The sequence below is a fragment of the Lepisma saccharinum genome, chromosome 9, assembly GCF_977018435.1.
Source record: "Lepisma saccharinum chromosome 9, izLepSacc3.1, whole genome shotgun sequence".
NCBI lineage: Eukaryota > Metazoa > Arthropoda > Insecta > Zygentoma > Lepismatidae > Lepisma > Lepisma saccharinum.
Window position 1 is genome coordinate 69,794,820 of NC_139237.1, and position 24,770 is coordinate 69,819,589.

Sequence of the window (24,770 nt, forward strand, 5' to 3'; positions counted from 1 at the left end):
ACCAGCTAGTCGAGTTGTCAGCTTCTGTTAGTGATTTCATTGCACCACCCAGTGAAGGTTTGCAGTTGTCCGAGAGATATGAAACTGTAGTACCACTGTTTTCCAGCTTTCCCGTTTTGGAACCTATGTTTGGTACCATTGGCTTCAGCTAAATCATATGCTAATTTCTGAAGATCTTGTCGAGAGCATCCAAACATATGGGATTCCATCTGAAGAACGTAACTTACCAGCTTATCCTCCAGTTCACTAGGGAGGTCGGTGCCACGTCCAAAACTCTTTAGATCTTCGCAGGCTTTCTGGTTTTTGTTCTCCAGCCTCCTCTTCAATGTGGGCTTCGGAATGCCGTAAGTTCTGCATATTTCATTAATACCAGCATCACCATTTTGGAAGGCATCTAGTGCTCTCGTCATATCTTCTTGCGACCGCAATCAATATTTCTTCGGTTTCGCCATCTACAACAGTAAATAATAATAATATTAATCATACTAATAGTCATAAAAATAATACGAAGAAGATGAATACGAATAACAATAATAATACGAAGACGAATGCTAACAATCAGTAATATTATTATGAAAAATAATTATTCTTGTTAATAATTAGAATTACGGAATTCCTTCTGTACTATTCTGCTGATTAAACTTGTATAAATGTCCCTCTCTAATTATTTTTAAAAAAAGTTCCTTTAAAATGTACCGGTGCAAATTAGAAGAAAGCCAGTGATACAATTTAAAGACACAGCCATTTGCTTTCCAGCACAGACCCATTTTACAACGAAGTAAAGCCATTTCTAGTAACCCTGCCCTTAAATATTAACATACGTTAAGTTATTTATATTTGACATGAGACTGGATTCAGACTTACCTGTGCATGTGCAGAGGCTTAGATGTGCAAGGAATTATTTACTTCGTGGACCACAAAAATGAACAAGCTGCTGCTTCTAACTGACCCGTCTTCGCCAGAGCTTCTCGACTTCTTCTAATACACAATCCTTCCAATCGGCAGCACCACTGCTTGGACAGGTCGCCAGATATGCGAGCGGTACAATTTACATGCCGGCACAATTTATGAGACCTTCCCCTACATATAATATGTACAGAGTGGTCACAAAGTGGACGTACCCCCCTGTATTTTCGACACTACGATGGTCATGGTCGAATGCTTGATATGAACACAACCACAACCTGATGGGTTAAGTGTCCGGAACATCGGTAGCACACCCGAACTCTACGCCATATTGTAGTACACTTCGCGATGCAAGTGTGAATAAGATCTTTTCCCGGGCGGTGACGTTCCCCTCAATACGTTCTGAAGGGCCTCCAAGAAGTCCCAGAGGTGGTTAATCATTGACAGTCAGAAGGGTCTCCCTTATTGCACAACACTAGAGCAACCTTGCGTTCTGACGTCAGACGAGGAATGCCTACGTTGTTAGGTTTGGTTCTATTATCATAAACACACTAAAAATTTATTATTTTTGCTAAGGGAACTAAACCTAACTAGCTTAACCTAACAATAAAAGTATTCCCCGGTGACGTAAGAACGCAAGGTTGCTCTAGTGTTGTGCCATAAGTGAGGCCCTAGTCAGAAATTACCATTATCGTACAACGCAAGAGTTCCGAGCAGTTGTGGAAGATGCCTTCACGCACGTGACCCGAGATTATCTCCGCAAAACATCTGCCAGAACATCGGTTGTGCTACGAAAATTACGGCCCCCTTACCTATTTTATGGATTTTTAAACTATCAGGCATGTGTTCATATCAAGTAATCCAACTATTACCATCATAGTGTCGAAAATAAAGGGGGGGGGGGGTACGTCCACTTTGTGACCACTCTGTACAGCACGAAAGGCATTCAGAGTTATGAGGTTTTCATTTAATGACTAATACATTTAAAGAGAAAGAGGTGTAATTTAAAAGAGAAAATGGTTATGTCTGGTGTTGAACTCGTGAGGACAATTGAGATGGTGCCTCAGCAGTGTCGACGATTAGGGGAACAGTTGCCCCCCTCCACTTTTTGATCCCGCATTATGAGATCTTAATGCTAACCTTGTCTACAGACAGAAATTAAACTGTCCTTGCTCCTCCACTTTTGGCACCCAATCTCCGCTTCTATGTATCAGGATGCAGGATGAGGAGAGAGCTTAAGGAAATGTGGCAAGGAATGGAAAAATTGATTGATTGATTAATTTTGTTTATTTTACTTCGTTTCTGCCACTTTGGACTAATCAAGAAGATGAGATTAATGATATGATGAAATTGAAGAAGGGACGCTCACAAATAACACCCATGCCGGGATTCGGACAGGAACGGAAGAGAGCTTGTAGAAGAGCTAATAATATAGAGTGAGACAAGAGTCTGAAAGGAAGGTGAATTTTAAACGGCTCTCAGATATTTGTGAACAAATGTGAACAAGACAAAGGCAACAACGAAAATTAACGTGACAATGCGAGGCGACAGAATTGAGCAACTTGATAGTTTGAGCTGCAGTCAGGAAGTCAAAGTGAGAATAGTAGTAGCGAGGCGTGCTAACCACTCCGCCACAGAGGTTGGCAAATTTTCCTTGAAAACCCTCTTCTGCCTTCCTCATCAGGGGCGCGACCTGAGATTTAGGAACTAGTGAGACGACTTATGCATTCATGATATGTGCGCTTCTAGCTCCTAGGAACCGTAAATTCAGTTTTCCGGAATTGCCTTCAACCCAGTACCTTGACTGTGCGTTTGTTAGCGCTAAGCCTATCCCTCTCAAGAGGCACGGCGCCAAGTTATTCAACGGGGACGTGGCATTTCACTCAAGACAACAACGCATGAATTATAGATGAAACGTCGGAGACACTTTTTTACATACAGGGAACTGAAGCCATCCAATGTGTGGCTTTTGAGCTTCGTGGAGTCGGGACCTAGAAGATTGTGGGAAGTTTGACTTTGTTCCGTTGTCAGAAAATAACCTGGGGGGAAATTCGTAACTTATCTCAATCAGAAGACACCAAGGGATTGGTAGTTGGTTGAGGGACCACGTATTTACAAAACCTATGTGGAAATCGCAACGGTGGGCGTGGCTAATGGCAACAACCAATAGTGGCGCGTTTGTTGCATGTTGCAACGGTCCATCGGCTACATCGCATGATACATGCACCATGAAGGAAGTTAAAAGCGTGAAGCAAGTGAATCTCAAATCCTTTGCTTCTGAATCCTTGTATGTATATATTATGGGCGCAAAATTCAAGGTGGATGAAATTGATTTGTGATGTAAGTCACGTATCAAACCTAATATTCTATTTTCGTTATTTTATGTCGATTAATGAGATTGATAAGCACTTGATTATGTATATTCTAACGTAACATTTTATTTGCATTTGTTAATCTTAGGGAGGTATCAAACCGAAGCGACAAGCGTCACTTGAGGATTTCACCAATCGAACGTAGGTTTATGCGCCCTGTCATGCCGCTACGGTGTAAAGTGTTGCTCTTGATTGGTTCGTTCAAAAGCGACACGTGTCTGAAGTCTCCCTGAATTTGCATTAAATTCCAATACTGAAGTATTTTCAAATTGGTTATTCACAAACTCTGAATTAAATAATATGTGGAAGTTTAATTCCACTCTTTTAACAAAAAAATAACAACTGAACGTTTTAGACGAGTGAATGTGGAATATTTGGACACAAATCATAAAAGATATAACATTTTGCGTGTATAACATAAGATCCATTGTGTGGAAGTGCACGCAAGCAGCGCTTCGGCGGTCGAAACGTGAACTACGCCGTTTTCACGATTTCAATGGAAGTGGGGAGGCATAGCAGAAGGCGATGCAAAATCATTAAATTGATTGGTTTGATTTGTTTCACTTCAGCCACTTTCGGCTAATCGAGAAGTTGACGATGAATGATGAAATTGATAAAAGAACAATCGCAAACACACAACACACATCGGGTTACACCGGCTAAAAGTCCAGACAAAAGAACCTCATCAGAAAAATAAATAAATTCAACCTTATATCGTTCCGAATGGTCCATTAGGTATGTAAGGGCCTCCCCGATGAGGCCCGGTATCGTTGCCTGGTGGAGGCGCATGATTGTTCGATTCCAACTTTAAGCTGCAGAGCCAGCGCCGATTGAGCTATCTGTGCATAAAGTGAGCTTAAAACATTCACGTGCGTGTAGGCCTTTGACGTTGGCAACACTGGATGAAATCCACAGAAACTTGAGCTTGAAGCATGCTGCCTTGAGCAATCCGCAGCGCGTATATGACACACACACACACACACAGAGGGTGGAGTTTGGAGCAAATGGGCTTTTGCGGTAAACCGCGGAGGGAAAGAAGCACAAACACAGAGAGGAAATGCCTTTAATTCCAGATTACATTTTTCCCCCTTTCGTTGTTGTTGCTTTTACGCTAACGGGAGTTGAGAACTTTTATGCGAGAAGCAGAGCGCTTCTCCAAAATCAACACTTTTCAAAAAAATGCAAAATTTCCCGCGCACAAGAGAAGCGAAGCTGTTGCCTGCAAGCAGTTTTTTTCGTCACTTTTAACGGGTACACGCTTTTCTCATTGTCGCGAAAAATAAACACTGTGTAACCGATTTGCATTTTTAGTATCGGGTGGATACTTGAGCAGAAAGTAATATTTGCTTTATTTTTTAAAAAAAATTAACGAGGATACAAAGCGACATTTTTCAATATTTTTCTGCTCGTTTCATGAAATTCACCAATCGTATTAAAGTGGTTGAAATCTTTATAAAAAAAATCCTCCACATAACTCACCCCTAATATAGGCTATCTTCTCACGTGGTGTATGCTAAAGTGCATTTTTCCTTTTCGCTTCCTATCATCCCTCTCCCCTTTGTTTCCTGTTCCGATCTCCGTGGCGTAGTGGTTAGCACATCGCGCTACGACGCCACGGGTTCCGGGTGCTCTTTGTGAGCGCCCCATCACTTTCATCATATCACCACTCATCCTCATCGTCGCGATTACCCAAAAGAGGGAGAAAAGCGACGTTAAATAACAATAATGAAGTATTTGTTCCCAGTGCTTTAGTATTTACTGAAGGGGATCTCTGGATCTTGAGAGCTGTCAGGAAGAAAGACATAGCGATAATCGTGGGAGATTTGAATGCAGAACTGTGGAACAGATCATGATGAGACATGCGATGGGACACCTAAATGACAACGGAGAAAGATTACTAGAACTGTGTGGAAATTATAATTGTGTAATAGGAGGTTCACTCTTTCCACATTAGAAGTGCCACAAAGTGTCTTGGGTTTCTCCAGATCTGATAACACAAAATCGGATAGATCATTTTGAAATTAGCAGAAAATGGAAATCTTCCTTACTGGACGTTCGGAATAAAAGAGGTGCAGACGTAGGCTCTGATAACCACCTTATGGTTGCAGAAATAAGACTACAAATAATAGCAGCACAGAGAAGATTTATTCAAAATAACAGGAAGTTCAATATTGACAAGTTAAAAACAAAGGAAATAATAGATCGATTCATTCTGGAACTAAAGAATAGATTTTCATAATTAAGAAAGAAGATAGAGGAGGAAGAGGGAATTCCAATAGACAATAAATTACCCAAATTAGAAATACATACAATGAAATTAGCGAAGAAGTTTTAGGCTACAAAGAAATCCGCAAGAAACCTTGGATGTCAGATAAATTCTGGAGCTTAATATCGGAAAGAAGGGAAAGAATAGCAAAAATAATGAATTCAAGAACCAGAACCAGCAGGAAGGATCTCAATAGACAATACCAAAGCATGAACAGAGAAGTAAAGAAAAGTCTCAAATACAATTGCGTATTGATCGACAACCTTGCAGAAGAAACTCAAAGAAATGCTTTCTTGAAAGACAGCAAGGAGCTACATCAGATAACAAAAAAGCTGTCAAAGAGACCGTTCAGTGTTGACAGACCAGTGAAGCATAACATGACAAGCTATTGGCGGATGAAAAAGACCAAATGGAAAGTTGGAGAGAACACTTCACGGAAGTGCTGAATAGAATTGGAAATTATCCAGAGGAAGGGCAAGACGACGATGGATTTCAGGATTTGAATGAAACAAGACTTGAACTAAACATAACGTAGATCCCATACGTAAATCAGAAATCATTACAGCAATAAAGGAAACAAAAACAGGGAAAGCACCAGGGATTGATAATATAAACTCTGAAGTGCTAATGCAAAAATTACCTCAGAAATTCTGCGTCCAATATTCAACAGGGTATGGGAAGAAGAATCCTTGCTGTTGGTCAAGATCCTGAAGAAGGCGACTTATCCAATTGTGAAAACTGGAGGAGCATTATGCTTTTGTCCATTCCAAGCAAAGTTTTTACAACGATAATACTGAATGGAATGAAAAAGGAACTTGAACAAAGACTGAGGAAAGAACAACGTTGATTTAAAGCAGGAAGATCGTGTACAGACCTAATAAATAGTGTCAGGATCATTGCGGAACAATCATTGTAATGGAATAGCCCATTTCTATCCAGCCTTTATTGATTTCGCTAAAGCATTTGATTCAGTGAATGGAGATATAATATGGAAGAGACTGGCCAAGTTGGGCGTACCCAGTAAGATAATATCCATCATCCAGAAAATGTATGAAAACTACTCCTGCTGTGTTCTGCACAAAGGGAAAAAATCAGAACCTTTTCCTTGTCTGAGTGGTGTCAGACAAGGCTGTCTTCTGTCTCCACTCCTGTTCGTTTTACTTCTGGATGAGGTTATGGAAGCAGCGAAAAGAAATAGGAAAAGAGGAATTCAATGGCATATGACAGGAAGATTGGAAGATTTAGAGTTTGCAGATGATGTATGCTATAAATTTACAGATATTCAGAGTAAATTACAGGACCTAATTAAGTGGATGTGAAACATGGAAAGAAACTCAAAGTGTAAGAAGTAAGCTTCAAGTATACATAAATAGATGTTGGAGATTTATCCTAGGAATTAGATGGCCAGAAGTAATAACCAACCAGGAGATATGGAAAAGAACAAATCAAAAACAAGTTCAGAAATAAATCAGATACTGGAAATGGATAGGACATATCTTGAGACAACGAAAACATAGCAAAAGGTCGTCAGATTTGAACCCACAAGGTGCAAGGAAGACCCAGAAACAGCTGGAGGAGTACAGTACAAGCAGAGGCAGAGAGACAAGGGAAGAGCTGGATCGAGATCAAAGAGATGGCAAAAAGCAGAACCCGCCGGTGTACATTTATCAAGGCCCTATGCTTCCAAGAGGGGTGAACAGGACAGTAAATAAGTAAGGATCTCTGGAACTGGTTTATATTATGCTGTTCTTACTTGCCGCGTTTCTATATTTGTTTAGTTTCAAAATTGTGCGTTTGCCATCGTCCCACGCCATGAAGGACATAATCTACCAAAAAAACCTCTATCCTTTGGCGAATAAATATGGTCTCTTTCTATATTTGAAAGTGACTTTAAAGCCAGTTTGAACAAGTAACATTTACTTGAAATTTCCATAAATGATACCTTGGCCCGTACAGGGTCCAAAATTTGCCGGTTTTATTTTTTATTTTTTGAGCTCTATTAAAACACTCGATAAAATTACATATTGTGACTAATTTCTATTGTTATATAAGTATAATAAGTTGTAGAATAGTAAATCAAATAGAGCAATGTGAGAAAACCTATTGTCGCAAATAAAGAAAACTGTTTGGTATAAATGATAATGTCTTCCTATTTCAGTTACTTTGTCACTTTTCTACCTCTTCGGATGCGACAGGACGGGAGAATCGTAAATATTTCCTGACTAATTCATTTACTTTAGCTGGTTCCAATTCGCTTTTGCTTTTCACTAAACTCTGTCCCCGGAATCTGTGAAGCAAAGCGGCGCATAGCGGCAGAGAAGAGGGGAAATCGAGTGGTCAGAGCGAAGCAGTACACGCTGCTGCGAAGCCTGGTAACGGCAGTCTCTTTCCCCCTCCAGCCAATCCCGTTCCATCTCACGTGTTCCGTTGGTGGAACCTTCTAGCGTCACTGCTTTGCGCAGACCCTTGTTTTCATTCGCTTGCTCTAGAGATACCCGAGACGGAGTATAGTGACGCGAAGGGGCTCAACCAATGAACACGTAAACATTTCCTCAGTAATTCATTTACTTTAACTGGTTCCAATTCGCTTTTACTTTTTACTAGGTGCACCATATTTAATCCGTTAGGCGAAGACAGGAAGAATTTATCGGGGCAGATCAAGTAAAGTTTCAATAAACTTAAGTAATAAGATAACTTTCAAAGTAAATACTTTATGAGGATTACGACATAATCTTGTGGGGGGACATCTGATAATCGCAACAAAAATATAACTTCAAAGTAGATCATTCGAAGTAATAACAATACAAAGGCAATGATTTACTGATAATATAGCTGAAATAAATGCACTGTAAACAATGATAGCGATAGAAATATTAATTATGAGATAAATTAATATATCTGTGCAATATTCTACGCCGTATATCGCTACACAGTAATTTACTTGTTAGTGAAATTTTTCAAAACCTATATGTAACAATGTGCGTTCGCTATGAGTGCTATTGTTGCGGTGATAGCCGTCATAAGCTCCAAGTTATGTAAACGTTGGTTAGCACAATGGCTTATTGACTTTACGTGACTTTACTACCTGCAGTGGATTCCTGGCTGACATTCCGGGTGTTAAACGATTGTGTCGTTACAAGAAGAATATTATTACTGGAATTCTATTGTTTAGTTCCTACAAAGCCTGTGGCAGGAGCGACAATGGCGAACTGTTGCTAGGTATCCTGTTATTACAGGTTCGACAGTGTTACCAGTATCTCGACACGTGAAAACCGTCCACTCATGTCACATGCACCCCACGGGCGTGCCGAGAGGAAGGAATAGGGGTATCAAACCTCCCCCGAAATATCTTTAAGTAGTAGTAGTAGACCGCAGCAGTCACATTATCACCCACCGTATTGAACACCGTTGTCTAATATCATTATCATTACAGGGATACTGTATTTTACATAATCAGTAACAGCCAATGTATAATGACCAGGGAACTGTTTATATGTAGTAAAAATGTGCTAAATATGTAAATACATTTTTAGTTATTTTCACCAAAATATGGGGTTAAATATGGACTTAAAATTATAAAGAAAATACGTTTTTAATAATATAAAGCACTGCACGAGCTACCGCGGTGGCTCAGTCGGTAACGCGTCTGACTACCATGCTCAAGGTCCCGGGTTCGATCCCCGGCCGGTTCAAATCCGGGAACTTTTCTAACGGTGGAAGCGGCCCCGGCGCCTACCCAGCGTCGAATAACATGGGTACCTGGGGGAAACCCTGGGGGGTAAAGGCGGTCAGGGGCGTGATGCTGATCACATCACCCCCATTCACGACCGGATCAAGAAAGTGTGGGGCGTTACCCCCACACCCCCTTCATGGCGTGGTGCTATGCACAGGGGAATACTTTACTTTTTTTTTTTTTACTTTACTGCACGAGCTACATAAAATACAGTATGCTTACATTGACATTAATTGTAAAACAACACACAATGTGTTTTCAACAAATTTGTGTTGTAAGTTTTCGAACGTGAATTATCTATATTGACTAAAACTGCGTTCAATATCGCAAGAAGTGATGGGAGTGTATTTCAGAGTTGTCAGTTATTCGCAAGGAATTCATCCAACTCTTTCGGTCACACGGGGACATGTAGTTATTGCGCGAATATGTAAAAATAACTAAAGTATGTAAAATAGAACCAAAACCTAATATATGTAAAAAAATGGAAAATATAAACTGAATTTCTCGAGCCTACATTTTATGATGCGCAAAGATAATACAAAATATAACTGATTTCAACTTCATACATAAATATGTATTTACATATAAATCCGTTCCGTGATAATGACTATTCATGCCAGTCTTCCAGAAGATTTCCATTGCTAGCGTTGACTTTGCGTTTGCAGTACCTGATTCGTGTACAGCTCGGAGCACAAGTGCCGAAAGAAAGACGTGGGTTTATTGAGTTTTTAATTCCACTTTATGCACAGATAGGCTCATCGGGATTAGACCTACAGTTTAAAGTTGTGACGTTCCCCTGGAACCTCAGACTTATTAAAATTTATTTAGCCTATGTTGGACAATTCATTTTCTCTCAATAGTTGAATATATGTATATATATTTAAAATTTTGTACAACGTTGATTATGTTTGAAGCTATTAATTTTCGCTAAACGCTCTCTAAATATTATAATATTTGGAATTTTGCCAATCAAGAACCATATAATAGCGTGACGGAAACTGAATAATAGTAAAGAGTGAATTTTGCATTGTTCTGTTTCTAGCAAGTAAATCACAGAACATGTCTTCGCCTACCTGTTTTCTCAAGGTTTTTATGAAACAATGAACTAATTGCATTTATACAAATTACTAACTGATTACCCAGCGTTGCCCGGGTATTTATTTATCCCAATCTTGTATTAGACAGGAAAATAATGAATTTTAACTATAGTGTAAAATATAACTAATTTTAAATGTGATCGTAAATGTCATCAATTAGCTTAGCGACTCTGAAAACTATGAATTCGACACTAATCTAGGTCATTTGTGGCATTTTATTTTTCACCCCCCCCTCTCACCCCCCATGCCGATAGATGATGAACTTGGAAGTTAAACCGCATTGGGAGTGTCACGAAAACTATGGATACCATTCGCAACACAGCCTGAATGTTAGACAACCCGAGAAACACTATCGTTGTTTGGATTGCATAGAGTCACGGATGTCTGTTTGTGCGGAATTTAACATCGGTGGTTCTCGATTATTTTGTCACCCCTTCCCACCCCACTCCTAGGGGTGCCAGGGGTGTCTTACCCCAAAATATTATTTCCAGGTTGCAAGTGATACGTGTACCAAGTTTGGTTGAAATTGCTCCAGGCGTTCGAGAGTTATGCCGGAACAAACAAATATACACACCCACACACACACATACATCCATTTTTATATATATAGAAGATGTAGTAATCGTCGTTGCAAATATATGTCTGAACCATTTGTCCCCACCGGGTATCGAACCCCGTGACCCCTTTAAGGCAACGTTAGCGGGGAAGTCACGTGGATTTATGGTCCGCGTTGACCTGGAGTGACACAAGGACAGTCCAATCTACCGGGCAAGTACGTATATCCTTCAACGACCTTCCAGCGTGTCGCTTGATGCGCTTAATACTCTGGAAGGAGCATTACCAGACTCAGCAGAAGACTCCGGGGAGATTTACTTGCTAATACTTTGTAGCTGTCTCAGAGGGGGAGGAAGGAGATTTCCCGATTTATCTCCGCTCGCGTCATAGTTCGGAAGCCTTGTTATGTAGCGCCGGTCTTGACTCTCTGCGAAGATTGAGCGCCCTTCTTTGGAAACTTAATCCGGCATCCTCTACGTTTACCTTTCTCCTTCGGAAGACAAACATGGAAGTAACCTTTTTTTCAGGAGAGAGAGGATCTTTGCCCGAAAGGAGATAGTAAACAATTTCTTTTCGTTTTACTGGAAGTTGTCCATAATGTCCTCATAATTTTCCGGCTTTCGAAGCCAGTAAATCACCGGAAATACCCTTACGGAACGTGTTTAGTGAAGAATTGGCAGCGATTTCACGAAAGCAGATGCATAACTGACAGAAAAATTGCAGACAAACTTCTAATGGTGCTTCAATAGCATATTATGCCGTGTTTGTAGTGCGTGTGCTGGTACGTTTCTATTATTCATCCACTGCAAGATTGAAGTAAATGTAAACAAAAACCACGTGTCTTCTGAGAAATAATTTTCTATGTGTTAGTTCTGGTGTTATCTTGCCAACGAATATATTGGTTGTAGCTCCTAATACAAGCTTCCACAGCTTCAATATAGCAGCTACGTTGAGTGGCATGGCTTTATTACATGCACTACATTCTTCCGCGCAAATTTCCTGTACAGCTGCCATTGTAACATCCAATAACATTTCTCACAACGCACGTGTTTTGTTTACCCTGCCTTCGTTCTTACAGTGGACAGAGAGTAACAGTGTTTGATCCTTTGATTTTATTTACTTTACTTTTTTGCTAATCCCGAATATAAGGATGAAAGATGATGAGATGAAATTGATGAAGTGCAAATGGACAGCACACAGCATAGACCCCGCAGAGAATTATACTGTCCGTGACTCCAGTCGCCATAGCCTCGTTAGTCTGCACCAGTGCAGTTCAGGGCGTGGAAGTGTGGTTGGCATTTGCCGATAGAGTCGCCCCGTGCGCTACTAATACAGGGAGGTTATTTCAGTTGTTTACCGCCAGAGTGTCGCCCGTTCGGCGGTCTCTTCATGCAACAGGTCCCGGCAAATTGCGTTACAGAAAGTCCGTAACAGAAACCGCTTGTTTTGTAATGTTTCCACTTTTCACAATTACAGTTACAATTGCAATTGAAATAAGCACGTACCTTGTCGCAAGGATGCTGGAAAAGTTGTCCTTCCAAATACAAATATTTCTGGCACCTTATTTCTTACATCTAATCTTAGATTAGACATCGCTACTTTATCCTCAGTTGACAGAAATGGAAGACAGCATCCCGGCGCATAAAGCAAACCGAAAGCGTAAAATGATATTTAAAAGTAATAATAATGATGATCACTAACCCCCTGCGTTATAAGAGATGTTGAAAATGACCTCCTTCAACAGCAGTACAACACGTTTCTTAGTTTCAAGAGATCCTGTCTCTCGTAATTGCCTGACCACTTTTCTGCAAGAATTCGTTTTCACATAATTATCGTACATACAAACTCTTTGTTCAAGACTATATTTGTTTAGCGGCATAACTAATGAATGAATAACAATTAACACAGAATAAAGCAACTCAATAACACAGTATAAACAACACGCGTACTGATAAACGCAAACAGAAGTGAACGTACACTGACTACGTCTGGTAGCCGACAGTGTTGCTAACCATTTTTCGGCAATGTCCCTACAGACGTAGTCAAAATGTCCCTACAACTGACCAAATGTCCCTACGCCAAGTAAAGCGACTAAAAAAACACTACCTCATGAGCATGCAAAACAGAAGATAAAATATAGTCATTTACTTACCAAATCTTTCTGCTCGGTGCTTCCACAATTAATGATGGAGCGAATTTACAATACAGGACCCCTCCCCGATTATGAAGCGCCCTCTCGCGGCTGACAACTCCCCCGACCACCGATAAGCTGTCGGTGCTCTCGCGACAACTGAGATAAAGTAGCGATGTCTAATCTAAGATTAGATGCCAGAAATAGGGTGCCAGAAATATTTGTATTAGGGAGACATCTTTTCCAGCATCCTTGGGACAAGGTACGTGCTTATTTCAATTGTAATTGTGAAAAGTGGAAACATTACAAAACAAGCGGTTTCTGTTATGGACTTCCTGTAACGCAATTTGCCGGGACCTGTTGCATGAAGGGTCCGCCGAACGGCCGACACTCTGGCGGTAAACGATTGAAATAACCTCCCTGTACTTAGGCGCTATTTGTCTCCTAATACATTAAACCTATTCGCACAAATTGAAAGATTAGTCTTGAAATTACGCTTAAATTTTTATGTGTGTATATATATATATATATATATATATATATATATATATATATATGACTTTCACTTTTGTAGTGATTTAAGGAGAAAAAAGGCAAAGTGCTCCCCTGTGCATAGCACCACGCCATGAAGGCGTATAGGAGGTGTGGGGGTAACGCCCCACACTTTGTAGTGATTTACAAATATATACGTATATAAAAAATTCCATTCGCTGTTTATTACAAACCCTTAGCCGTTAGTTTCGTAGAACCACGCTTCTTCCAAGGCATGTAAACAAGTTCGAAACCCGTGAGCGACATCTCCCAAAGGTCTATCAATCAAATATTTGGTTTGGCTCCAAAGCTAATTACGAGTATCGAGTTTCTGTGAAATTAATTGTAATTAGCCAGCGGTGTTACGTCCACAAAACCAATCACCGGCAATGTCGAAAACCCCGCGGTGAATTGTTCTTCAGTTGGCAACTATAGTTTGTTCTTCTCCGGTCTTGTGTGTACGATTTCTGTGCCATTGCCTTATTTTGAGTCGCTTTTCTGCAATGTTTGGTTAATCATAATGGTAACGTTAAATGACGATCATATGGGAAATTGATGAAGGGATACTCACAAAGAAACACGTGTGCCTACTCGAACCCGGAACCTTCGGTGCCGAAGTCTTGAGTCGAACACTCAATGCGCTCAGCTATCGATGTGGCTGATTCGTTAACTGTCACAAGAAGCTTTGCACTTAAAAGTTTCACACCGTCAATGCAAATGTGTACACAGTTCAAAAACATTGAAATAATTATTGTTGAAGGATATGAAAGGGACGGATTATGAATCTTCTGCGTTCTTGAAATTCACATACTATGTAACTATTTACACCACACAACCAATTTCTTTGTAATTGCTACTCGTCGTGTTAAAAAAAAAGTAGTAGAGGGTTCCGGTAGGTATGGTTTATCCCAAGATGGAACAGATATATGATCTCAGCCCTCTTTCCTGCCTACTTAGATAGCGTGTGTGAGAAAATTTAAGAATAATTTTCAGTCCACCAAATTATGTCTGCACTCGTCGGGAATCTCTCTGGTACGTCCCTGCTACAAGAGAGAATTGAGGAGGCCGAGGGTACGCTCAGCCTTAGCAGAGAGAGGACGGCTGTCCGTTGGTACCACCGCTACGCAGTGGTCGGGGACGGGCAAGGAAGAGATGTAGCTGCGGCATCCAGCAGCCAATTGATGCTTAAGGCTTGCGCTCGCCCTTATATAGTTTATGAGGGCGACTGCAGCGCATGCATCTGGCGATCACCGAAACTAACTACTGTTCCGCTGCCGAATTGACCTCGGACAATGTCATGCCTGCCGGCACTAACGGATTCATATGGCGCTAAACAAATTACAATCTGTCATAAAGAAAATATGACCTACATAGAAGAACGATATACAGCGCTGACATGTACAGTCGCGTACACATATTAGTTGCAGTGATCCCATTGAATGTCGATGGGATTCTTACGAAGTGTCCGTTACTGTACAGTCACAAGCAATAAACATCATAGGACTAGATCCTGAAAAGCTCGCTTCCTTGAAAGGCGTTACGTGTGTTGCATAACTCTACGGCGGTAAGAAGCTTTTTAATAGATTTTCAATGGCAGCTTCTACCACCGCCGCAGAGTTAGGCAACCCACATAACGCCTTGCAGGGAAGCGAGCATTTCAGGGCCTAAGTGCCCATTTGTATTGCCTCTGACTGTACATTTACAAGTAAAACATCATGTTAAATCATGTGTAGAAACAACACAGAAATTGAAGCACTTGCGATGGCCTCGCAGTGTGTAGAGAAACAGAAGATGCAAGAAAATTGGAGAAAGAAAGACAGTAGAATGAAAGGGAGACAGATAAAGCTGAATAACCAGTGGGAGAGAATGCTGATAATCATGTTAACCGAAACAATATTCCCTTAATCTCTACATCCAAGTTCTTTAACAGAATTCAGGATTATTACTGTTGTGAGTGAGCCTGGGCTTAATTTTTCCAGAACATGTCCCCTCACTCAGCTAAAGTAAACATCGCCGAGCACTTCAACACGCTTCTCTCGTTCAAAGTCTACCGAGAAATTAGAATTTCTCCTCTGGTCACTTAGTAGCAACGGCCCCTGTTAAGTGAAGCGGAAGTCTTAAGAGAAGATGATGGCCCCTCGTGGAGCAGCGCCGGAGTTTGCTTTGCGCGCAAGCAGTGTTGCCATCGCCCAGTGACAAAAAAGGAGCAAGTTCGCGCCTAGAATGAAGATTTTTTTCTTCTTCGAAAATAGAACGATATGCTGAGGGATCCATCAGAGCCTATCTGTTCTCACAATATTTCTCAAGTAATTCACTTTTGTCTCGGTAATCTATGGAGGTATGCCGCACATAACGATGTGGGTGAAGCAAAGCAGTGCGCGCTACTGCAAGCGGCTGGTAGCTGCAGCCGCATCATTTACTTCTCTTCCCGCGCGTTCATTGGTCGAGACTTATCGAGTTACTACTTCCGCAGAAGCCTGCTTACTTTGCTTGCTCCAGAGAATTTTGAGATAATAATGTATTCATCCAATTTTGAAACTGGTACGAAATATGGAGAAAGTTTCAAATCCGAATTGGCATCCAGTCGTGTTTAAGCAATTGGAGAATAATGTTCCATGAATAAAATGGTAGAAATAAGATACAGGCGTAGAGCGATGAACGAATGAATTATTCAATTTCATCAGAGCCCAAATATTGCATGTGAGAGTCCGATTATTATTAAGTTAGAGATATTACTTTCATAAGTAATAGAAAAAAATATTATATTTCGTTGAGTATCTAAACGAGCTATTTAAACTTCTTATATGAGTTGTTGTTTTGTACCAACCATATCTTACGATTATTCTGTAATAATATCATGTGCAGGCTCAGTCTGATATAAAAAGTGCGGTAAAATTTTCTCCAGTTTTTTGTGCTTCAAATGAATACATTAAAGTCCGATAAGAATTATAAAACTGACTGTAAACCGCTCAAATTTATATGGGATGCCAACCGTTATTTACAAAACGACCTAAAGATTGCAACACTGATCAAGCGATCTTCAAAACGCCATTTTATCATTTTAAAGATGGCGACTCCACTATCTTGCACCATTGAAGAGCACTGGTTTCTTGCCCTCTGGAAGCCTGAAACATAACAAAGTTTTGGCAAATGAAACTTCAAGATCCCTATGCATGCTTACCACACCAGCAAGTTTGCGGATTGAGGAGAAAATTCAACAATGGTGTCACTTCGCAGGCATGTAGTTGAGAAAGATCTTCGCAGTGGTTCATAAGTCACTGCACGTGCATTCCACATATTATTCTTCTTGAGATACACAGGCACTAACTCTCAGCAATGAGCCTGTGCCAAAATGGAGCAAACTTGTGCAACCGCACGTGTAGAAATCTATGAACGTCTAAAGAAACAAAAACAAATCAAGGTCTTCATTTGACCCTCCTTGTATATGCTTTATTAGTGGAATCTTTAAATTATGCTAAAATGGAGCAAACTTGTATAACCCTGCGTGTAAAAATCTTCTATATATATAAAAAATGGATGTATGTGTGTGTATATATGTATGTATGTTTTGTTCCGGGATAACTCTCAAACGCCTGGAGCAATTTCAACCAAACTTGGTACACACATGACTTACAATCTGGAAAGAAATATGTGGGGGTAAAACACCCCTGGCACCCATAGGGGTGGAGGTGGGAAGGGGTGACACGTAAAAATAATCGAAAACGACCGATATTAGTGTGTAATCCATAGTTTTCGGGGTCGCTAAGATGAATAGCTACACTCCCAATGCCGTTCAATTGATTTATTCTTGCTCCTGGAGGTGAAACTAAAAATGTTGTTTATAATCAAGTTTCGAGTTAAATTAATATTATAGTGAATTTCTAAAGATTTTACTTTATAATTTGTATACTGTACTTATACTTTTAAATACCTGTAAATACAATTAGTTACATTTTACACTATAGTTACAATTCATTATTTTTCTGTCTAATAGAAGATTGGGATAAATAAATACCGGGTAACCGTAGGTCCAGTACCGATTAGCCTTACTGTGCACAAACTCAAACTCAAACTAGTCTACTATAAAGATACCAAAATAAGTTAAGGTTTTTATTTGACCCTACCTCGCATATGCTTTAGTATTTTTTGTAATAAATACCTTAAAGATAAGGAGGAAAATGTATACCCATGCACATTTTACGCTTGAAGTGTAGAATTTTTAACGTGAAAACCTTGAATTATGCTTGAATTTTGTCTACAATCTGTCCCGGTTATATCTGGAGACTGCGTGTACTGCTTAGCTCTGCCCACTTGATTTCCCCCCTTCTCTGACGCTATGCGCGGCCTTGGTTTAGAGATAAGCGAGACAGAGTGTAGGGGCTAGTAACCATCCGACTGTACAAAAGAACCACATCTGGCTCCAAGATAGCCCGGTTGGCAACCCTGCTGCCCGAGTTAATCGTAAGAATGGAGGTTTCAGTGTAAGTTATGGCGCGTAATGGAGAAAGCAATTAGACGGCGGCGTCCTGCGCTGGGCTTTAATTAAGAAACCCTATCGTGGGTCATCCAGCAGAGTAAACAGGGTGAGCGCGACGGAGGAACGTTCAGGGGCGGACCAGGCAATTGATGTTGAAACGTCGCCTTATTGAATTACCGGAGTTTCCGGGTCCCGCCGGAAATTGCGAAAGAAAACCCGCGGGGTGTTAAAAGAGGTTTGGGGCTGATTTGTCTAGAATTGCAATCACTTGTCTCCTATTTCGGCTTTTCGAGGTGGTAGCGGTTTTGCGTTGCGTTGATTTGTTTTAGGTTCGTAAGCTTGTCGGTTCCTTGGGTTGTTTTTTTTTTTATGTTGCGTTGCGACTTCGGTTTCCAAAGCTTTATTTCTTGGTGTTCTCTCTCACCATTTACGGCTCGACCAAGAGAGAGAAACCCTTTGGCTTTGTATGTGAATGTTCAACTCTTAGTGAGCTTGGAGATGCAATCAGCTGCTTACCTTGCAATCCTGCCCCTGCGTTGCCGAAATCTGCAGCGTTCTTGAACGTCGTTGTCGTCTTTATTCAATGCAAGTTATTGATTGATTGATTTGGTGTTTTAAATCAACTTTATGCACAGTAAGGCTAATCGGGACTGGACCTACAGTTTAAAGTGGAATTCGAATCACTTGTGCCTCCACCGGGTATCGAACCCGGGACCCCTTGATTACAAGATGACGCTACCACTGCGCCACCGAGAAGACCCCCAATGCAAGTTAGTTTGTTTGTTTCTAAGTCCACTTTATGCACAGAAAGGCCAATCGGGACTGGACCTACAGTTTCAAGTGTCTTCAGTGCCAAGTGTTTGTATCATCATGAAAGGGGAAAACCGTTCACAGCTAGAAATAGACGTAATTTTTAACGTTATTGAAGTTTTTGACAGCAAAGCAAGGGAGCCTCCTCCTCAATGGTATAGCAGTAACGTCGTCGCCTTGTATTCAAGGGTTTCCGGGTTCGATACCCGGTGGAGGCACATAATGGTTCGGATCTCTTCAAACAGTAGGTTCAGTCGTGATTAGTCTTTCCGTGCATAAAGTGAACTTTGAAACGAACTCAACAACAACAAGGCAATGGAGGGAAGCTATACATATGACAACAGGGGGACACTTGGGCACAAACGAAGGGGAAGCGAGAGGAGTAAACAAATGACTGTCGACTTTACTTCACCAGTTTGCCGGGGGTTTTCTCATCTTGGTTGAGCTGTGCCTTCGCTTACGACCAGTGTTCCGTCGGCTTCCGTCCTAATAAGGGCTACGAAGCGTTAGGTTACAACCTGGATGGGTTGTAACCTAACCTACAGGCACAACACCGATCACTTCAGAGGATTATGCTGACTGTGAGTCTAGACGCGAGAGCCTCATTAGTCTGCAAAATAGAGTCCTGTGTGTACTACGTGGAAGAGAGGTTTGCATTTGAGTGTCCTCTAAAAGCTTCATCTTGTATCAGCATCTGTACCAACATCAAAACAAGCAAAGCACAATATGGCATACTTTGTTAACGATTCTCAAAACTGTGTTTCCAATTGTCAACATTTGGAGATATGTTAATTGAATAGGTACAGAAAGAGAGCCTTGATTAGAAATTCGTTTTTAATCTTACCATTGATTATACAGGGTGTCCAGAGTGGGATTGACAGTTTTTAAAAGTGTGCTATTTTAATATGGTAAGGAGTAGCTAGAAACAAGAAAAATATCCATTTTGAAGTCAAACGCACCAAGTTTTATTGGAAACAGTTACAACTCAATATAGCTCCACATGAGCTCCGTTTGTTGCACGGAGAATGTCCAGCCTGTATTCAATCTCCCTCCACGTGTTCTGTAGCATCTGAGGGGTTACAGAAACAAGAGCATTCCGAATACGGTCCTGCACTTCTTGTAGATCCTCTATCTTTTTGGCCAGAATACACCATGTCTTTGATGTACCCCCAAAGAAAGATGTCGAGAGGGGTAACATCAATCTTCTGCAGAATGTCAGTGGCAAATGAATGTTTTTTCGGCTTGTCATATGGCTTAATTTCGTGCAACAACTGCAACCTTGTATGCGTACAAACATAACCCTTTGTGCACGACTTCATGAAGAGTGGACCTTGGAATTCCTAGCAACATGCTCGCCTTCAGTATTGACTTCCGTGGGCTATGTGTGCTTTTTCCTGTACCGACGCAATTTTTGTTTGAGCGACACAAGCGCTCCCAACTTTAGTTGTACATGTATGAAAATGTGCTCAACCAAACTCACAAATGCCGGCCTCCGTGGCGGAGTGGTTAGCATATCGCACTACAACGCCAGGGGTCTCGGGTTCGAATCCCGGCCTGGGCATGGGTGTTTGCGAGTGTCCGTTCCTCAATTTCATCATATCATCACCCATCTCCATCTTCCGATTAGCCAAAAGTGGCAGAAAAGCGAAGTAAAATAGATTAATCAAATCAACCAAACTCACAAATATAGATACTATTGTTTTTCCAATGCTTTGTTAACAAAACGCTCTTTTTGTTTAAGTGTAATAACTATTTAAAAACTATCGGTTGCAATCCAGACACCCTGTTGTGCAAGAAAAAAAGAAGAAGAAGAAAGAGAGCTAAATCATGTTCAGTATGTGGTGTCTGGATGTTAAAGACAGAAATATGGAATAAAAACCTGCAAAATACCGAAAAGTGACCTGCAACCCCCAAAAAGGTCATGAAATGCAATATAAGGATACTGTTTTCAGGTTCTGTCTGAAAGGAGACAGCTTTTAGTTTCGTGTCCAAGGTTCGGAAAAAGTACTCATTTTCCAACCGCTGGTTGTGCAAATTCGCTTCACTCTCTCAGCGGCTGTAGTCTCGTTTACGATACAATGAAAAAAAAGTTGATCAACCCAGAAAACGGAAATTTAGCTGTCTCGTTCGCCGAGTCAGGCGCCTGGACGAGGCGCTAATTTTCGCAAGGACAGTCGCTCCGAGGCGATATCGGGGGCCATAAATGGGAAAGTTACGGCCGTAGTCGACGCCGCATTTTGACGTATGGGAGGGGATTCTCTCACGATAAACGATCGCAAACGCACCCTCTTGTTGCCGTCTCTGACACTCGCTGTTGTGCGTGTTTCACCGGCCTGCGTGCGCTCGTTGTGCGTCTCTGCTTGTAGACTGTGAGAATTCCTTTGCGAAGACTGGTAAAGATGCGAGCAGAATCAGGGAAATGTGGATCTTATCACTCCTGGTAGTGTTTTACGTTCATGAACCTCCAATCTGGCAGTTAAACACTGTTGGTATTTCTGCTTCCGAGGTTTATTACTAAGAGTCGCGGCGTTTCAGGCGGTAGAGCGTCTGGCTGCCACGCGGGAGACCCGGTTTCGATTCCAGGCCTGGGTAACTCGTTGTAATTGTCGAAGAGCGCTCTCTTGTGCAAGCGCCGGAGCGTTGTAAGAATATAAGAAGAGCGAAATGGATAGAGGCTTCGTCCGCCGAGATTTTGTATACTCTATCCCGGGAATATGTGGAGCAAGAGCGCACATAACTGTAGACAAGGAAAGAAAGCGAGTGGGCGATGCGAAGCAGTGCGCGCTGCTGCTAACAGTTTGGTAGCTGCAGTTGAATTTTTCCCGTCGTGCACTCACTTCCCCTCTCATGCGTTCATTGGTCGAGCTCTGTCGTCACTACTTGCGCAGAGATTTGTTTTCGTTCGCCTTCTGCAGAGATTCCATGGATACAGTATAGTGGAAAAGTTCTGTCGTCGTATCCGTGAATAGTTCGTGCTCAGCTGCTTCCGGGCCTTGAGGTGTAATGAACAAGCAGAAATCTCTCACCGTGCAGAGCGCTCGCTGGACTCCACAAGTGCAAGCGAGTTGCCCAACACTGATTTAATCAACCTGACGGCAACTTTGACTGAGATGAATGAAATCCTACCTCAACCCCACAGGTTGCCTTTCAGCTACCACTTACAGCAGTGTGAATTCTCCGATACGGTATAGTATGGTGTGTATTTATTAATCGAGAAATGTATGGATTCTGCCTTAATCTTGTACGGAAATAGTACCAAGAATTCAATCTCTTTCTGCTTCTAGAACAGGAACGCAAAACTTCTTTATATGCAGGTGTTGTAACTGCTTGAGCAATTGGTAAGCAAGTACTAAGGCGTGTCACACAGCAAATAGTAGCGGGCTGTAGTTTGGGCGTCCCTGCTCCAGGCACGTTGCGACGAATCGGCGGAAGGAAACTAGAATTTTTGATTGAGTTGGTGTTTTTAAGTCCACTTTATACACGGTAAGGCTAATCGGGACTGGACCTACAGTTTAAAGTGGATCCAAACCACCATGTACCTTCTATGGGTATCGAACCCGGGATCCCTTGGGGACACTAGAAGAACTCTCCTATAGACTGAGACTCTAACCGTAGCTATTCCAACGCAGGCGGCGACAAACCATTCTCAAAATTTGCAACAATAATAAATAAACAATAACATCATGAAGCTTGGAGTACGTCTACAAAAAATGAAAGGCACAACATCTCTTTTCCTATCACTAAATAAATATCTTCTATTGTGAGGTTGTGTTGTATTATTATCGAAGATTGTAGACAGCTAACAAGGAAGTGACGTCATATGTATCAAATTTGATCTTTCCTGTCAGTCATATTGGAGGTAACATGTTAATTGATTCATAGATCTGACAGAAAAGACCAAATGGTTGTTTCCACTCTAAATGTTTATATTACATACCGGAATGTATTAATTAATGAATTATCAACTCATAATATCTTATCTAGTGAAACCTTCGAAAGTGGATGATATGCTTTGCTATTATTATTGCACAGATTACTATCGCTCATGCAATTCAGATTGTATTCTGTGATATTCTGCAATGAGTCCAGCAATTCAAACCACAATATAATGACCTATTATTGTCGTTAATTTGCATTATATTAAGGAACGGTTATGTTTGATCTCCCGCAAAGGGATCAAAAGGGATGCTGTACCGCTGGACCACCATATACGTACATACTCCCCCCCTCACCCGTGCATCTACTTTGATGCGTGTGTTCCAACTAATTCCTCTGCAGCAGATCCTCATGCTAGACCATCGACAGCGCATGTACGTTCGTTAAATATAGAGGATTAATCCACTTCGGTTCCCGGTCTGCAATTCCATGACAATGTCGATTGTCAATTATATCCTGCAAGGTCTTTCTAGCGCGGAAGATTATTATTTGGTTTTACGATCCCGTTCCAATTTGTGACCGCGCGAAACGGGTCCGTTTTAGATATTCAATTAATGCTCGGATTATCACATTGTATTTTTCGCATCTGCATTGATGTATCGCCAAGGTTACTGGGAATTTCTCTTCAATCCTTCCTGTTTCCGCTTAACACAAATACCTGAATATATGAGTGGTGGTAGGTCTCTGACACTTGCCACTGTCGATTTTATTTGTAAGTATATCTTTTCCGCCCATCATTCGCGGTAGATGTGCGGTGTGGCCACAATTCACGTTACTCAGAGCGCTCTAGAGCCCGTTATTGCACTGAAACTTGGTATAGAGGCTACGGATACCAAGGTGAAGCAAATGCTGATGAAAAATAGTTCAACATTTCACCACTAGGTGCAAATGTGGCGCTGAAGTAACAGCAACCAGTAATTTGAGTTTATGTCGGTACAGAAGTGCGCCCCGTCACGCCAATGACCCTTTCGAAGCGCAAGACATTGTGCTTTCCACCTGGTGGTAAATATTGGAACTATTTGTCGTCAGCATTCCCTCCACCATGGTTTCCATAACCTCTATACCAAGTTTCAGTAAATGAATATTCTAACTAACAGAAATATTTTGATGTAATACGTTTTTGCGAATGGTCTCCAGAGGGCTTTGAGTAAAGCAACTTTAATTGTTGTCACCTGGTATTTTTCCAACTTTGGTTACGGTTGGTTTAAAAATCCGCCAAATTGAATCGCTTCTGTGTGATTTCCCTCAAATGCAAATCCTCACCAGTATTCACAAATGTTAGCTCAGCTTCTTTCAGGGTAAAAAAGATCGTTTACAAGGATTCGTAGTGTCGAAACGAGGCATTTGCGGGCAAAATATTAAAGAAGATTGTACACTTTGATGTATTGTAAACTCTGTGAAAGATTGTCGGTATTGTACGGCGGCACACTGTGTGTGTTGCGCGCGAGTGGCCAGGGTGCCATAAAGTCTAGAACCAAAGAGTGAATTGATGAACAGCACGTGCTCGTCCGCCATCAGTTTCAACACTTCTTTTTTGTATTCTCTTCAAAATGTGCGGCTCCTGTACAGCCGTTAGAGTGATTATTCTTTCCCGGAGTTGATCCAGATCACAGCATCCACCTCAGTTGTGGCAAAAAAACATTGGATTGAGGCCAGGTGATCGTGCTGCCAATTGCACAGGGTCCCTTCTCACAATGCAACGTCCAGGAAATATGTCAGCCAGCCAGTCGCATACGCGCCATTGGTTCCACGCTTTATGAGAACACCCTCTATTTTTTTAAAAAAAAATCTCATCTATTCATTATGCTTCTCTCCGTATAGATTTCAATCACATTGTTTTTTCATTCTCTTTGCAGATGCATGAACCAGATAGCATGGTGGTGAATTTAAGTTAAGGTGAACGTTCTGCCCGCTGAGGAAACACAAGAAAATCGCCGGTAAGTGTGTTTTACTTAT

General features: G+C 41.2%; 1 protein-coding gene across 3 annotated transcripts in view; it reads left to right on the forward strand.

Moving 5' to 3' along the window:
* Tpst (tyrosylprotein sulfotransferase) overlaps positions 1–24,770 on the forward strand; it is a 420,927-nt gene that overhangs the window by 212,363 nt on the left and 183,794 nt on the right. For all 3 annotated transcript variants that reach the window (XM_083128367.1, XM_083128369.1, XM_083128368.1), the window contains one exon: positions 24,671–24,751. The gene's annotated coding sequence lies outside the window, so the exon portion shown is untranslated. The remainder of the gene's footprint in view (positions 1–24,670; positions 24,752–24,770) is intronic.